General features: G+C 51.6%; 1 protein-coding gene across 1 annotated transcript in view; it reads left to right on the forward strand.

Annotated features, from left to right (window-relative positions):
* Nucleotides 1-9,922: 9,922 nt before the first annotated feature.
* LOC144799441 (uncharacterized) overlaps nucleotides 9,923-17,839 on the forward strand; it is a 282,889-nt gene continuing 274,972 nt past the window's right edge. Inside the window, 1 exon segment of the mRNA XM_078670744.1 lies at nucleotides 9,923-10,210. The gene's annotated coding sequence lies outside the window, so the exon portion shown is untranslated.

Raw genomic sequence — 17,839 nt, forward strand, 5'->3', positions numbered from 1 at the left:
TGCGTGCAGGTCAAATGATCACATCTTTTCAGGCCAACCCAGCATCCCATCCTTCCGGCGATGATAAAATGAGTATTGTTGCTTTGGCCAGTGAAATGCCTGCTGGACGCCAGATTGCAGCAGCGGCTCTCACTGAGGCAAGTGCAGCGCCAACTCTTTACTGTTATTTTCTTTTTTTTAAAACTGGGTTTGCAGGTGTCAGCTGCAAAATTCAAAGCATTCTCATCAGAAATGAGTCTAACCTGCATCTGACTTATTGTAACCCTTTAAGAAACAGCTGTTTGCCGATATCTGGGTTATAACATCATTAAGTTGGGGTTTAGCAGCGCCAGACAAATAAGCAGTTGTGTCAGATGGATGGTTACTAGACTCCTGAGGCATGTGGGATTCTTAATGATGTTGAGCACCACTAAACTCAGTACTTTTGGCAAAGCCACAAGCATAGTCCATTTATAATACAGAACTGCACATGTTTGAGAAAACAGGACTTTGGTTCAACCATAGTACATCCTGACTACAGTAGAGCCCCCGACACATCCTATAAAAGCCCACTGCAATTGGTTTAAGGACTAAGGGGCATATTATCAAGCACAAGCGATAAAATTATCGCTGCTTTATCGGCAGGAAAGAGGTCAGATTGCCCCACCAAACCAATCCTAGTTAATAGGTTGCAGACGAGTGGTGGGCAACGCACTACATGGCCGAGAGTCGTTATTTGAATGCATACCTATACTAACATGCCTCCTTGCATAGCCATCCCGGCGCGCCACAAAAGACCTTTGCAGGCACAAAGACTAAATATTCCCTTCGAGTGCGAGGGGGTGGGGCGCTCTCAAGCGCAGAGATTACTTCAATACGCTAATCATGGCTGGCTGATTTTAGACATAAAAAATGTCTTGCAAACCATAAGCTTTAGCGGAAGCTTGAGATTTGATAGCTGGGAAGGCACACACTAAAGTCGCACATTCGGAGTCTGTCATCACAACTTCACTACAGGCACAGTAGGCCGCTGTTACCACAACTTTATTGGCATGCACCCAGCACGCCTGGATCACACCCCTGCTACAGACCTAGTTAGGGTCAGTCGGGCGGTTAAACCCTTTTTGTTTACACAGGAAAGTAAGCAGCATTTATAATTCACAAAACTTAAAACAAACATGTGCACGGGTCACTTAATATGTGCGATGTGAATAAGCCTTATTATACCACCCAGAATATTCACAGCAAGATATCCAGGGTCCTTGCAAGAGGTACTATCTTGGAATCAAAGGCGCAAGCGCATGGCACCACAGCTGTGAAAACGCAGGGTGAACGCAATACATGCTTCCGTAGCAGTAGAAAGCCTACAGTCAAGATTTAAAGCCACAGGGCGCACCCATAAGCCTGCTCGGGAAGCCCCCTAGCCCCCTAGCCAGCACTCGTGGTCTGAAAACCCCCCAAAGAATGGACCCATCGCCAGGCTTCGCAAAAAGACCACATAAAATAAACTGAATCCATTGGAAAGTAAACAGGCCACAGTGAAGAAAACTCTCAATATTTTCTATGCCGTGTTCACCCCGTGCACATAGATTTGTTTCATGTACAAAGTTGTTTAAAATAGCGAACGGGCCCAAAACAGTGTCAGGGTACTGCACAAGACCATTTGTAACCCGTTAAGGCAGTGGCTTAACAAAACTGGGGGTGGGGGGAGTGACGATATACATCAGTGGGGCGCTCGGGAGACAAGATGGCGAAAAGATAGAATAAAATAAAAAAAGAAACAAGCTGCGCCAAAGAAATTAAAGGTGCGTCAGCCATTCTTGAAGATAAACACAGTAATACAGGAAAAAGTGCTTAGCGGCTAATTAAGAAACACAGTCTCCCGCCGCAAGCAAAAGATACAATACTGGTAGGCGGGGCCAAAAGAGGACAGGCTGGCAACCAGCAAGGACTAAAAAAACCTCCGGTGCAATTATCACACTGCGTTCTGCATAATCTGTGTCATAAAATGACGCGAACCGATCAAAAAGGCAGGCGGAGCAGAGACATGACTTCTGGAACCGTATTGATTCCAAGAAGCTCTCGCATGGCGAACGCAGCGCATGGGCGCTGCCAACTCCAGGCAAGACCTAAAAACATCTGGTCAATAAATGTAAACACTGACATAGGAATTCACTGACATAGGAATTTCAACTATGACATGTTTAAATTTCAAAGATTAGAGCCAGGGAGATGCCTGTAAAAGAGTCCCAATGGTTATTGGGAGTGTCAATCAAATACTGGTTTAGCCCACAATACAGCATAGGTGCAATGTGAAACAACCATCTGTCTTTAGGGGTTGGCTTGTTGTTTTTTATCTTCGTACTACAGGTTAAGCATTTGTTCATTGTTAGCTGCAGTGTCAGTTATGTTGATGACAGCATTTTACCTGTGTACAGTAACACTGGATGGGATTGGTTAGCTACTGTGTTTGCGTGAATCCCGCGTAGTGGGCCATTTTTGTCATTTTGATGTGTGAATTTTTCACGGAGGATAGTTTTGTATTACGAATATTGTTATATCACTTATCAATTGCAACAAACTCACAAGTTCTCTTTTCACGCCAATTAACAGCTATGAGTGATTTTGTACGCAGTTGCTGCAGGAAGCATTGATCTGTTTTTGTGTGATTAAATGACACTATTATCGCTAATTATTTCCATAGCGTCTATAGCGTCCGTTAGTAGCAGCATTCTTTACCAATAGGGCAGCTCCCAGCTTCAGTTTTACATGTTACTTTACAGGGACTTGCACTGGTCCTTGCAGGCCCACTGATTGGTTTCACACCTTATGGATTGCAGTCTGAGAGCATTGTCGGCAGCGGTTCCATTTCTCACTCCATGTTGTGTGTGTGACTTGTGCACCTTCACACTTGGTTCCGCGCACCATTGCAGGTGAAGTTTAACAAATGTGCTTCTATATCCCGGACCACCTATTTCACTCTCCCACAAATATAAAAAGCAGGTACACTTTCACTACATAACAACATTTATTATATGTTTTATATGCGACTTACACGCCAAACATTCCCTATTAGCTTTGAAAGTGTTGCCTTTGTAATTGAACAATTTTTTGACATGTACAAACTAGACACATGGGTAACCGAGCCGGAGTTGTGATGACAAGTTTCTTGTAACTGTATATCTGCTTTTATGTCATCCAAATCATGTTTTTTTGTAGTCTGTGACTTTAGTTTTTGTCATGTTGTGCTCTAGTCCGGCTCTCGGGTACTTTCCTTTATGGTGAATCTCTGGGCTCCAATGTATGTTGCTTCATATGGACTGGTAGGTGTGCTCACTGTGGTTTTTAGGTCTCACTTAAGACAGTGAATGCACTGTTGCTTGGGGGAACCTTTGCTTTCGATACAGTGGGCTTATTGCCTGCCCATTACTTACCATTGTTTGGCTCCATTGTCACTTGCATTTCCTTGCTTCTTATTGGTCAGTTGCGGTAGGCTTCCTTCCTCTTTGTGAGTTTGTACCTCCCATGGAGCATGGACACATTACTTGAGTCCCTTTACAGTTCACTTTTTTAAGGTGCTACTTTTTTCTTTCTGTTTACGCACTCTACGGGAGTGTGTTTTCAGTTGGATCCCTCGTGTACTCTCCACCCTCCATGTTCCTTTGCTAGGGACACAGCCAGTGAAAGTGCACCTCGTGCCCTCACTTACCTATGAAAATGATAGACATGCAGGGGGGAAAATGAATTAATCTGGCCTTTTCTTTCTTTCAGCACCTTCGCCTTTAACCGCATGCGTGCGGCGGGTTTTTTCGCGCTGCACGGCTTTTTTTTAAAAGCCGCGTTACATGACGAGCTCAGCTCGTCATGAGCGTGCGAGCGGCACAACTCATGACGAGCTCAGCTCGTCATGAGCGGGGAAGGGGTTAATGGCCATTTTACAGCAATGGTGTATTTTTTTATTATGACTAACGCGAAATTGAAAGCAAATATGAAAAAAAACAGTTTCCATGTAAAAGGTTTTCTTTTTTAACATATTTTGTGCCTGTCATCCACTTGCATGCCACCTATTAAATATATTTTTGTCATGTAAATTGGCGATTGTATAGTGCTGTCCTGCCAGGTGTAGCACATGCCCTTAAGAAAAAGGCCTGTGTTGATTTGCTTTTTTCTGATCTGGCTGCCTGAGTCGAAACAGAATGCTAAATGGCATCTAAACCCTTGACCCTTCGTTAAAACTCATGCAAAATGCAACACGTGCTGCCTCCTCGCGGTTCAAAGGCTGACTATATAAACAGTGGCATCCATATTGTCCATGGGAACTCCGTGCCCCGTGCCAGGGAAATACTTACGCAGATTTCTGAGGCTGCACCCAACACCTCATTAGTATATGTCCTTGTAGGAATAGCCGAAATGTATACAAACGCGATGATTATATTCCGAGTGATATTTTAGGAACCATTGTTAACCATCACACATGTTCCCAGCTGTAGGCACGTACGGCTAAGAGACCTCTGAATACTGTTATATCAGAGTGTATTAGAGATACATTGATAATGTAACAGTGAATCACAAGAAGGCAGAGCCCAAAAAAGCCTATTCTTAATGTTGAAGACGTTCATATAATTCACAAAGTTTCATACACCGTCAACATGGTTACTTGCGGGCAGCGTTTGGAGGCGTAGCACGAAATGTTAGCGCCCTCTGCAGAATGTGAGGAGGGCCCCAGGACACTAGTATCTCTCAAAAATCTATAGGGTGTATACTGAATGGGGGCGCCTGGAGGGTGGGTACCTCTGGCGCAGCAGGCCTGGTTTAGCCCCCTGGCAGTGTTATGTTGCATGGGACTGGGTGCTTGAAGCACCAACCCAGTGGCAGTGGTGCCGGTGCATCCATATATTGTGTTCAATTAACTTCCCATGCGATAAGGTGTGCAATTACAAAATTCCACATTAGGCATTCACACATGCATGGTCTACACGTCACCCACATAGGGTGGCCCATCAGGCCACTGACACACGCAGGTCTCACTGGTGCACATGCGACCACTGGCAAAGATGCGGAGTTGAAGTTGCTTAGTGCCCTGACTTTCACTTGAATTAATGTTTTTTCCTTAACACATGAAATAGTGGCTCTTCTACTCTCAAGAACAAGGCGCAGCACTCCATTTTGACGTAAACATCACTGACCGAATCAAGAGGTGCTTTTAGCCTATACAGCACTTTATACGGATGTCAGTACAGTCACCTAGTGGACTGTTTGTGACAATGTTTGTCATGAGAGCCCAAAACAGTTTCATGAAGCTCAGGTCCATGCCTGGTTTTCAGGACAAGCAGTGTGTGATGCTATTGATGTGGAATACCTTGAGCCTGGCTGGCCGTTGGAATGCTGCGAAAGAATTGTGTACAGACCACTCTATGCTGAATTATTTTGATGTGCAACAAATTTACATTCTAAATGTTCCTTCCTTAGACAGGGCAATGGCATTTCATGTTCCACGTTATCAGAGAGCATGCAAAGGACGGCATATGGTACAACGCTGTCATTTTTAAATATAAATATAAAAAATTCCATACTTATGCATCAGAAGGCGAAGCGGACAACACGTGGTTTCCAGGTTACGTTACCAAGATTTCTGTTAGATAACAACTTAAAAGAACATAAGAAATGTTATAATGTAGATGAATTGACGCCACTTCTTTATTCTCATTATTTTTTTTACTTCATAGTTACCATAACACAACATTTACATTAGTGATCTGTAGTATTGAATAAAGACGTTAATAAGGGTAAGTAATCAGTAAGGTTTTTGGCGCAGTCAAGGTTGGCAGTATTGAAATACACGTTTTTTCTGTTCATTAAAATGCAGTTGAGTCAATGATCTGTTTTTTAACTCAGTGGCCTCTAGGTCATCCTCCCAGCTCCCGTTTCCACTGCATGGCTGCTATCCATCAATGCCACATAAATTCATTGTTTCCTCCCCACATGCCACGTTAAATGTTTTCAAATATATAGGATAAGGGCTTTGGATCAGGAACAAGAATATTTCTCTCTCACCCACACTATTGGTGTTCAATTCACCTTCTATTGGTACTTGAAAAGCAAAGCATGATGGACTATTTTACACCTCCTAGACACATTCCATACAGAAAGCATTTGTTTCTGTTTTTCCAGTGCAGCAGTCTTTTAAGCTTTGCCTAGACAGCGCAAGCGCGGTTTCTTCTGATCTTTTGTTTTCTAACAGAGGGCTTACAGACTTCCCATTCGTTGGCTTCATTGTCACTCATTTGCTTGCTCCTTGCCCACTGGCAATTTTTTTAAGCTGTCAGTATCATAGCACTTTGTAGTTATTATTATTATTTTGTTTTTTAACTTTTAGCTGTACTGCTGTACTATATGGCTAAAAAGACACTGACAAAGCCAATAGCTTTCTCATAGGTGAGACCTATTGGCCTTCGAGAGCCCGTCACCTGGCCTGGGAGGTCTTTATGAGGCAGTAACAATGATGAAATACTCTTGTTATGAACTGTCACAGCAGTGAGGTAGATTTGTCAAGTGGTGTAAACGCCCGCGTCTTCCAATCACCGACTTCTTTCTGCCAGTGAGGGTTCATTTCAGTGGAATGGTCCAGAGAGTCGAGCAGGCTTCATTCCCACGGGGTCTGTGCTGTTTGCATCAATGGACGCGACCCCCAGAGGCCTGGGAATAACTCTAATAGGTACAGGGATGTTTTCGCGTTTTTGAGACTTAAATTTAAAAGTTTTAAAACGTTATGATGTATGAAGCTGAAAAACTAAAGGACTGCACTTCATGTTCAAACAAAAACTGCTGCGATGCACGACTGCGAGGCAGCGACTTGGCATAAAAAGCAATTTATTCACAAGGAATAACACAAGTTAATCTGCAATGTGTCTCTGGTGAGATAATGACAGGAGATCGAAAGGGCTGCGGGGGGGTTCAGGCCCCGTAGATGGGGGTTTCAGACCCTGTGGATGGGGGGGTTCAGACCCCGTAGATGGGGGGGGGTTCAGACCCCGTACATAGGGGGGGTTCAGACCCCGTACATAGGGGGGATTCAGACCCCGTACATAGGGGGGATTCAGACCCCGTAGATGGAGGGGGTTCAGACCCCGTAGACGGGAGGGGGGCGTGGAGGGGGGGGGGGTTCAGGCCCCGTAGATGGGGGGTTCAGGCCCCGTAGACGGGAGGGAAGCGTGGAGGGGGGTGGTTCAGGCCCCGTAGATGGGGAGTTCAGGCCCCGTAGACGGGAGGGGGCGTGGAGGGGGGTGGTTCAGGCCCCGTAGACGGGAGGGGGGCGTGGAGGGGGGGTTCAGGCCCCGTAGACGGGAGGGAAGCGTGGAGGCGGGTGGTTCAGGCCCCGTAGACGGGAGGGAAGCGTGGAGGGGGGGTGGTTCAGGCCCCGTAGATGGGGGGGGGTTCAGGCCCCGTAGACGGGAGGGAAGCGTGGAGGGGGGGTGGTTCAGGCCCCGTAGATGGGGGGGTTCAGGCCCCGTAGACGGGAGGGAAGCGTGGAGGGGAGGTGGTTCAGGCCCCGTAGATGGGGGGGTTCAGACCCCGTAGACGGGAGGGAAGCGTGGAGGGGAGGTGGTTCAGGCCCCGTAGATGGGGGGGGGGGTTCAGGCCCCGTAGACGGGAGGGGAGCGTGGAGGGGAGGTGGTTCAGGCCCCGTAGATGGGGGGGTTCAGACCCCGTAGACGGGAGGGAAGCGTGGAGGGGAGGTAGTTCAGGCCCCGTAGATGGGGGGGTTCAGACCCCGTAGAAGGGAGGGAAGCGTGGAGGGGAGGTGGTTCAGGCCCCGTAGATGGGGGGTTCAGGCCCCGTAGACGGGAGGGAAGCGTGGAGGGGGGTGGTTCAGGCCCCGTAGACGGGAGAGGGGCGTGGTTCAGGCCCCGTAGATGGGGGGGTTCAGGCCCCGTAGACGGGAGGGGGGCGTGGAGGGGGTGGTTCAGGCCCCGTAGACGGGAGGGGGGCGTGGAGGGGGGGGGTGGTTCAGGCCCCGTAGACGGGAGGGGGGCGTGGAGGGGGGCGTGGAGGGGGGGTTCAGGCCCCATAGATGGGGGGTTCAGGCCCCGTAGACGGGAGGGAAGCGTTGAGGCGGGTGGTTCAGGCCCCGTAGACGGGAGGGAAGCTTGGAGGGGGGGGTGGTTCAGGCCCCGTAGATGGGGGGGGTTCAGGCCCCGTAGACGGGAGGGAAGCGTGGAGGGGGGGTGGTTCAGGCCCCGTAGATGGGGGGGGGTTCAGGCCCCGTAGACGGGAGGGAAGCGTGGAGGGGAGGTGGTTCAGGCCCCGTAGATGGGGGGGTTCAGACCCCGTAGACGGGAGGGAAGCGTGGAGGGGAGGTGGTTCAGGGCCCGTAGATGGGGGGGGTTCAGGCCCCGTAGACGGGAGGGAAGCGTGGAGGGGAGGTGGTTCAGGCCCCGTAGATGGGGGGGTTCAGACCCCGTAGACGGGAGGGAAGCGTGGAGGGGAGGTGGTTCAGGCCCCGTAGATGGGGGGTTCAGGCCCCGTAGACGGGAGGGAAGCGTGGAGGGGGGTGGTTCAGGCCCCGTAGATGGGGGGGTTCAGACCCCGTAGACGGGAGGGGGGCGTGGGGGGGGGGTTCAGGTCCCGTAGATAGAGAGGGGTTCAGAGCCCGTGGAGGGGGGTGGTTCAGGCCCCGTAGATGGGGGGTTCAGACCCCGTAGACGGGAGGGGGGTGGAGGGGGGTGGTTCAGGCCCCGTAGATAGAGAGGGGTTCAGAGCCCGTAGATGGGGGGGGTTCAGGCCCCGTAGACGGGAGGGAAGCGTGGAGGGGGGTGGTTCAGGCCCCGTAGATGGGGGGGTTCAGACCCCGTAGACGGGAGGGGGGCGTGGGGTTCAGGCCCCGTAGATAGAGAGGGGTTCAGAGCCCGTGGAGGGGGGGTGGTTCAGGCCCCGTAGATGGGGGGGTTCAGACCCCTTAGACGGGAGGGGGGCGTGGAGGGGGGGTTCAGGCCCCGTAGACGGGAGGGGGGCGTGGGGGGGGGTTCAGGCCCCGTAGATAGAGAGGGGTTCAGAGCCCGTGGAGGGGGGGTGGTTCAGGCCCCGTAGATGGGGGGGTTCAGACCCCTTAGACGGGAGGGGGGCGTGGAGGGGGGGTTCAGACCCTGAGGATGGGAGGGGAGCGTTGGGGGGGGGGGGGGGGTTCAGACCCTGTGAGTGTGGCGAGGGGAGTTGGGGTCCAGGGCCTCTCGTAGTCTTATCAGGGTTGGTCTGGGGGGGGGGCCGGGCCCCCCATTAACCTTCGACCGTCCTCGGCCGCTCCAGCCCCCGCCGGGTCAGGGGTGTGCGGTGGGGCCCTCTCACGCTCATATCTTGGGTTGGTCTGGGCCTCCATTAATCTCAGACCCCCCCCCCCCTCCGGGCCTCCATTAATCTCAGACCCCCCCCCCCGGGCCTCCATTAATCTCAGACCCCCCCCCGGGCCTCCATTAATCTCAGACCCCCCCCCCCGGGCCTCCATTAATCTCAGACCCCCCCCCCCGGGCCTCCATTAATCTCAGACCCCCCCCCCCCGGGCCTCCATTAATCTCAGACCCCCCCCCCGGGCCTCCATTAATCTCAGACCCCCCCCCCGGGCCTCCATTAATCTCAGACCCCCCCCCCCCGGGCCTCCATTAATCTCAGACCCCCCCACCCCCCCGGGGGGCTGCGCACAGCGAGGGCCTCTGTTGTCCGGAAGACAGGAGCGCGGCGTTTCCACTTCCGGGTGAGCCAGAGTCCGCAGCAGCTCTGACTGTTGACCCCGCCCACACCATGACGCACCATAACCTTTTCCACTTCCGGGTCGGCGGCGGCAGTGAACGCTGAGTGTATTAATTCCGTTTCCTGTGCCCGGAGTTGCTCTTCCGGGTCAGTGAGGGCAGCGTCAGCAGCGGAGCCGCTCAGACTCATCCCGCGCCCCCTCCCAGCTGCACAGAAGAGGGGGGTCTGTGGCTGTCTTGACCCCCTGACCCCCGGGGGCAGCCCCCCCCCCCCGGCCCCAGTGCTGCCCTCCCCAGGAGGAGGAGGACAGAGCCTGCTGAGGTGGGAGAGTGTCAGCACCAGCAGGGGACGTATAGAGGGCTCTGTCTGTCTGTCCGTCCAGGAGGAAGGAGCCCCCACCCGCCCTCAGCTCTCTTCACCTCCAGACCCCCCAGGCCTGACCCCCCCCAGGAGGAGGAGGAGGAGAATGAGGAGGAGAGAGCCTGCTGAGGTAGGAGACTGTCAGCAGCTTCTGCTGTGTTTGTGGCCATAGACTGAGCAGTGAATGAGGCCGGGGCTCGGTATATTCAGCATCAATCGTTTATGGGAACCAGAGCAGCAGTCTGTCTCCCTAACGCTCGCTGGCCAGACACAAACGGACTCTCATAAGATTCCAGTTGAGGCAGAGCGATCTATATTCAGAATATAAGGTAGGACATGGAGGGTATAAACCATAGAGTAAACCAAGACAAGTAATGTACAACACAGTCCTGGGGGGAGTCTCTGCTGGAGCGTTCCTTCCGGTCTGGGGTTGTAGTATGTGATTATTATTTGTGTTAAAGGGGGGGTTGAGCCCTACACTGCATCTCACTGCACTGTGAGGAATCTACGCATGCTGCACTGCATCATGATGAACCTATGCACGCTGCATCTCACTGCTCTATGAGAAATGTGTGCACTGCACTGCATCTTACTGCACTACCAGGGTTATTTATACAGGATCTCTGCCACGATCTGGGCTAAGCTGGGCTCTTCTGTCCAGTGGCCCCATGGGGGGCTTTCCTACCAGCCCTGGGGGTGTTTGTGGGCATCATGTGTGCTAAAGAGAGGATCTGTGCACACTGCGCTTTATATGACTGCACTGTGAAGAATCTGTGCACACTGCATCATACTGCACTGTGAGAAATATGTGTGCTACACTAACCTTGCCTGCACTTGGAGGACTCTGTGCACGCTGCACTGCATTTTACTGCTCTATGATGAATCTGTGCATGCTGCACTGCATCTTACTGCACTATGATGAATCTGTGCGCACTGCATCTTACTGCACTATGATGAATCTGTGCACGCTGCACTGCATCTTACTGCACTATGATGAATCTGTGCACTGCATCTTACTGCACTATGATGAATCTGTGCGCACTGCACCTTACTGCACTATGATGAATCTGCATGCTGCACTGCATCTTACTGCACTATGATGATTCTGTGCACACTGCACCTTACTGCACTATGATGAATCTGCATGCTGCACTGCATCTTACTGCACTATGATGAATCTGTGCACACTGCACTGCACCTTAATGCACTATGGTGAATCTGTGCACGCTGCACTGCATTTTGATTGTCACTCTCATTTGTGTGCTTCTTATTCGATGGCTTTCCTTGTTCCAGCTTGTCGATCTTGTGCTTGTCCCTCTCCTGGACCGTAGCCTCTTTTCTATTTCTCTGATTGGCTGGCTTCTACCCTTCCACTGATCACTTTTTGGGAAGTTTCTTTTTCTTTTTGGTTAAGCTCTCCATGATAGTATCTTTTGTTCCAGCTCTCTCCTTCCCTCACTGATGTGTTTCCCCCAAATGTCCCCCTAAACGTCGTGTTTCTGTTGCATGTATTTCTCCTCCAACCCTCACACAAGCTCTGTGTTGCTCTTACCGATGTTTGTCTCACCCCCATTTCCTGTACTTCTGTCACGTGTATGTTCTCCTGGCTCTCTGGTGTGCTTCCTGCTCTCTGGTGTGCTTCCTGCCTCTCTGGTGTGCTCCTGGCTCTCTGGTGTGCTTCCTGCTCTCTGGTGTGTTCCCTGCTCTTTGGTGTGTTCCCGGCTCTCTGGTGTGCTCCCTGCTCTCTGGTGTGCTCCCTGCTCTCTGACGTGCTCCCTGCTCTCTCTGGGGTGCTCCTGGCTCTCGCTGGGGTGCTCCTGGCTCTCGCTGGGGTGCTCCTGGCTCTCGCTGGGGTGCTCCTGGCTCTCTCTGGGGTGCTCCTGGCTCTCTCTGGGGTGCTCCTGGCTCTCTCTGGTGTGCTCCTGCCTCTCTCTGGTGTGCTCCTGCCTCTCTCTGGTGTGCTCCTGCCTCTCTCTGGTGTGCTCCTGCCTCTCTCTGGTGTGCTCCTGCCTCTCTCTGGTGTGCTCCTGCCTCTCTCTGGTGTGCTCCTGGCTCTCTCTGGTGTGCTCCTGGCTCTCTTGTGTTCTTTCTGGCTCTCTTGTGTTCTTTCTGGCTCTCTGGTGTGCTCCTGGCTCTCTCTGGTGTGCTCCTGGCTCTCTCTGGTGTGCTCCTGGCTCTCTCTGGTGTGCTCCTGGCTCTCTCTGGGGTGCTCCTGGCTCTCTCTGGGGTGCTCCTGGCTCTCTCTGGGGTGCTCCTGGCTCTCTCTGGTGTGCTCCCGGCTCTCTCTGGTGTGCTCCCGGCTCTCTCTGGTGTGCTCCCGGCTCTCTCTGGTGTGCTCCCGGCTCTCTCTGGTGTGCTCCTGGCTCTCTCTGGTGTGCTCCTGGCTCTCTCTGGTGTGCTCCTGGCTCTCTCTGGTGTGCTCCTGGCTCTCTCTGGTGTGCTCCTGGCTCTCTCTGGTGTGCTTCCTGGCTCTCTGGTGTGCTTCCTCTTCCTACCAACCTGCGCTGTCAAAAACAATTTGGCTAAATCTTGGCAGAGCTCTGGATTAATTACTCCTTTCTTAACTACGACAAGTGAAAGCCACGTGGATCTGTGGAAAAACCATCTACTGTGAGGGGTAATATATCAAGGCTAAACTTCTGTAAACAGGAGGTCAACGGTTCAAATCCCACACCTACCCTTATGACGCCTACCCTTATGACGCCTACCCTTATGACGCCTACCCTTATGACGCCTACCCTTATGACGCCTACCCTTATGACGCCTACCCTTATGACGCCTACTCTCATGACGCCTTCTCTCATGACGCCTACCCTTATGACGCCTACCCTTATGACGCCTACCCTTATGACGCCTACCCTTATGACGCCTACCCTTATGACGCCTACCCATATGACGCCTACCCTTATGACGCCTACCCTTATGACGCCTACCCTTATGACGCCTACCCTTATGACGCCTACCCTTATGACGCCTACCCTTATGACACCTACCCTTATGACGCCTACCCATATGACGCCTACCCATATGACGCCTACCCATATGACGCCTACCCATATGACGCCTACCCTTATGACGCCTACCCATATGATGCCTGCACTTATCATAAGGGGTAATATGTATCACAGCTGAACTTATGTGATCTGGAGGTCAGCGGTTTGACTCCCACGCCTACTCTCATGACGCCTACTCTCATGACGCCTTCTCTCATGACGCCTTCTCTCATGACGCCTTCTCTCATGACGCCTTCTCTCATGACGCCTTCTCTCATGACGCCTACTCTCATGACGCCTACTCTCATGACGCCTTCTCTCATGACGCCTACTCTTATGACGCCTTCTCTCATGACGCCTTCTCTCATGACGCCTACTCTCATGACGCCTTCTCTCATGACGCCTTCTCTCATGACGCCTTCTCTCATGACGCCTTCTCTCATGACGCCTACTCTTATGACGCCTACTCTTATCATAAGGGGTAATATGTATCCCAGCTGAACTTATGTGATCTGGAGGTCAGCGGTTTGACTCCCACGCCTACTCTCATGACGCCTACTCTCATGACGCCTTCTCTCATGACGCCTACTCTCATGACGCCTACTCTCATGACGCCTTCTCTCATGACGCCTTCTCTCATGACGCCTTCTCTCATGACACCTTCTCTTATGCTGCCTACTCTTATGCTGCCTACTCTTATGATGCCTACTCTTATGACGCCTACTCTTATGACGCCTACTCTTATCATAAGGGGTAACATATATCCCAGCTAAACTTATGTGATCTGGAGGTCAGCGGTTTGACTCCCACGCCTACTCTCATGACGCCTACTCTCATGACGCCTTCTCTCATGACGCCTACTCTCATGACGCCTTCTCTCATGACGCCTACTCTCATGACGCCTTCTCTCATGACGCCTACTCTCATGACGCCTTCTCTCATGACGCCTTCTCTCATGACGCCTTCTCTCATGACGCCTACTCTCATGACGCCTTCTCTCATGACGCCTTCTCTCATGACGCCTTCTCTCATGACGCCTACTCTCATGATGCCTACTCTCATGACGCCTACTCTCATGACGCCTACTCTCATGACGCCTAATCTCATGACGCCTTCTCTCATGACGCCTTCTCTCATGACGCCTTCTCTCATGACGCCTACTCTTATGACGCCTACTCTTATCATAAGGGGTAATATGTATCCCAGCTGAACTTATGTGACCTGGAGGTCAGCGGTTTGACTCCCACGCCTACTCTCATGACGCCTACTCTCATGACGCCTACTTTCATGACGCCTACTTTCATGACGCCTTCTCTCATGACGCCTTCTCTCATGACGCCTTCTCTCATGACACCTTCTCTTATGACGCCTACTCTTATCATAAGGGGTAACATATATCCCAGCTAAACTTATGTGATCTGGAGGTCGGCGGTTCAACTCACACGCATACTCTTATGCTGCCTACTCTTATGCTGCCTACTCTTATGATGCCTACTCTTATGACGCCTACTCTTATGACGCCTACTCTTATCATAAGGGGTAATATATATCCCAGCTAAACTTATGTGATCTGGAGGTCAGCGGTTCGACTCCCACGGCTAGTCTTATGACGCCTGCTCTTATGACGCCTGCTCTTATGACGCCTGCTCTTATGACGCCTGCTCTTATGACGCCTGCTCTTATGACGCCTGCTCTTATGACGCCTGCTCTTATGGCGCCTGCACTTATGGCGCCTGCTCTCATGGCGCCTGCTCTCATGACGCCTTCTCTCATGACGCCTTCTCTCATGACGCCTACTCTTATGACGCCTACTCTTATCATAAGGGGTAATATATATCCCAGCTAAACTTATGTGATCTGGAGGTCAGCGGTTCGACTCCCACGCCTACTCTTATGACGCCTACTCTTATGACGCCTACTCTTATGATGCCTGCACTTATCATAAGGGGTAATATATATCCCAGCTAAACTTATGTGATCTGTAGGTCAGCGGTTCGACTTCTTGCAGAACCAGCTCAAACCTCAGTCTTCTGAAGTTGGTACATTTGAGTAGCTGTCAAATGGTTGATTGCACTTTCTATGTGCATCACTTTCAAAAGGGCAGGAGTGTGGTATGAAGTGCCCGATAAAAAAAAAACCATTATGGTTGTAGTTTATGCTCAGGCAGCATATGGTAAAGAGACTCCAAGTGCATGTTGTGTCCTGGTGCAGAATACCCTGTAGTGGACACGCAGTCAATCAGTCGATCAGTAGATTTTTAGAGTGCTACTTGTCACCCGTGAGGGTACCCAGGAGCAGCAGTAGTTCGTGATGTGTGATGACTCCTGGCTCTCTCTGGTGTGCTCCTGGCTCTCTTGTGTTCTTTCTGGCTCTCTTGTGTTCTTTCTGGCTCTCTGGTGTGCTCCTGGCTCTCTCTGGTGTGCTCCTGGCTCTCTCTGGTGTGCTCCTGGCTCTCTCTGGGGTGCTCCTGGCTCTCTCTGGGGTGCTCCTGGCTCTCTCTGGGGTGCTCCTGGCTCTCTCTGGTGTGCTCCCGGCTCTCTCTGGTGTGCTCCCGGCTCTCTCTGGTGTGCTCCCGGCTCTCTCTGGTGTGCTCCCGGCTCTCTCTGGTGTGCTCCTGGCTCTCTCTGGTGTGCTCCTGGCTCTCTCTGGTGTGCTCCTGGCTCTCTCTGGTGTGCTCCTGGCTCTCTCTGGTGTGCTCCTGGCTCTCTCTGGTGTGCTCCTGGCTCTCTCTGGTGTGCTCCTGGCTCTCTCTGGTGTGCTTCCTGGCTCTCTGGTGTGCTTCCTCTTCCTACCAACCTGCGCTGTCAAAAACAATTTGGCTAAATCTTGGCAGAGCTCTGGATTAATTACTCCTTTCTTAACTACGACAAGTGAAAGCCACGTGGATCTGTGGAAAAACCATCTACTGTGAGGGGTAATATATCAAGGCTAAACTTCTGTAAACAGGAGGTCAACGGTTCAAATCCCACACCTACCCTTATGACGCCTACCCTTATGACGCCTACCCTTATGACGCCTACCCTTATGACGCCTACCCTTATGACGCCTACCCTTATGACGCCTACCCTTATGACGCCTACCCTTATGACGCCTACCCTTATGACGCCTACCCTTATGACGCCTACTCTCATGACGCCTACCCTTATGACGCCTACCCTTATGACGCCTACCCTTATGACGCCTACCCTTATGACGCCTACCCTTATGACGCCTACCCATATGACGCCTACCCTTATGACGCCTACCCTTATGACGCCTACCCTTATGACGCCTACCCTTATGACGCCTACCCTTATGACACCTACCCTTATGACGCCTACCCATATGACGCCTACCCATATGACGCCTACCCATATGACGCCTACCCTTATGACGCCTACCCATATGATGCCTGCACTTATCATAAGGGGTAATATGTATCACAGCTGAACTTATGTGATCTGGAGGTCAGCGGTTTGACTCCCACGCCTACTCTCATGACGCCTACTCTCATGACGCCTTCTCTCATGACGCCTTCTCTCATGACGCCTTCTCTCATGACGCCTTCTCTCATGACGCCTACTCTCATGACGCCTACTCTCATGACGCCTTCTCTCATGACGCCTACTCTTATGACGCCTTCTCTCATGACGCCTTCTCTCATGACGCCTACTCTCATGACGCCTTCTCTCATGACGCCTTCTCTCATGACGCCTTCTCTCATGACGCCTTCTCTCATGACGCCTACTCTTATGACGCCTACTCTTATCATAAGGGGTAATATGTATCCCAGCTGAACTTATGTGATCTGGAGGTCAGCGGTTTGACTCCCACGCCTACTCTCATGACGCCTACTCTCATGACGCCTTCTCTCATGACGCCTACTCTCATGACGCCTACTCTCATGACGCCTTCTCTCATGACGCCTTCTCTCATGACGCCTTCTCTCATGACACCTTCTCTTATGCTGCCTACTCTTATGCTGCCTACTCTTATGATGCCTACTCTTATGACGCCTACTCTTATGACGCCTACTCTTATCATAAGGGGTAACATATATCCCAGCTAAACTTATGTGATCTGGAGGTCAGCGGTTTGACTCCCACGCCTACTCTCATGACGCCTACTCTCATGACGCCTTCTCTCATGACGCCTACTCTCATGACGCCTTCTCTCATGACGCCTACTCTCATGACGCCTACTCTCATGACGCCTTCTCTCATGACGCCTTCTCTCATGACGCCTACTCTCATGACGCCTTCTCTCATGACGCCTTCTCTCATGACGCCTTCTCTCATGACGCCTTCTCTCATGACGCCTACTCTCATGACGCCTACTCTCATGACGCCTTCTCTCATGACGCCTACTCTTATGACGCCTTCTCTCATGACGCCTTCTCTCATGACGCCTACTCTCATGACGCCTTCTCTCATGACGCCTTCTCTCATGACGCCTTCTCTCATGACGCCTTCTCTCATGACGCCTACTCTTATGACGCCTACTCTTATCATAAGGGGTAATATGTATCCCAGCTGAACTTATGTGATCTGGAGGTCAGCGGTTTGACTCCCACGCCTACTCTCATGACGCCTACTCTCATGACGCCTTCTCTCATGACGCCTACTCTCATGACGCCTACTCTCATGACGCCTTCTCTCATGACGCCTTCTCTCATGACGCCTTCTCTCATGACGCCTTCTCTCATGACACCTTCTCTTATGCTGCCTACTCTTATGCTGCCTACTCTTATGATGCCTACTCTTATGACGCCTACTCTTATGACGCCT

Source organism: Lissotriton helveticus, chromosome 12, assembly GCF_964261635.1.
Source record: "Lissotriton helveticus chromosome 12, aLisHel1.1, whole genome shotgun sequence".
In the NCBI taxonomy this organism is placed as follows: Eukaryota; Metazoa; Chordata; class Amphibia; order Caudata; family Salamandridae; genus Lissotriton; species Lissotriton helveticus.